This window comes from Pteropus vampyrus, unplaced genomic scaffold, assembly GCF_000151845.1.
Source record: "Pteropus vampyrus isolate Shadow unplaced genomic scaffold, Pvam_2.0 Scaffold941, whole genome shotgun sequence".
Classification (NCBI taxonomy): Eukaryota; Metazoa; Chordata; class Mammalia; order Chiroptera; family Pteropodidae; genus Pteropus; species Pteropus vampyrus.
The window spans coordinates 14,156-14,468 of NW_011889722.1; positions in this window are offsets into that span (position 1 = coordinate 14,156).

The following is a 313-nucleotide window of genomic DNA, read 5'->3' on the forward strand; positions in this document are numbered from 1 at the left end:
GCTGGCTCCTGAGTCTGGTCATCATTTGACAGAGTGATCAGTGGAGAAAGTCTCAGGGGTGGCGTGGAAGTGGCCACCAATGAGGGTTCTTGAACCTTCTCTAACTTCCTTCTACCTCTGGGAAGTGAGGCCATCTTTCTGCTCTCCTGGGACTACATGAATTTCAGATCGATACCCCGTGGATGCGGCAGAGCGTGTCTTGGCCTGGAATTGATCAGTTGCAGGAATATCAGAATGGTCAGTGAGCGAGCTGCAGCTCTATGAGACAGGGACAGCCCAGCCTGTGTCCCTGCCCAGATCCCAGTGTCCACAG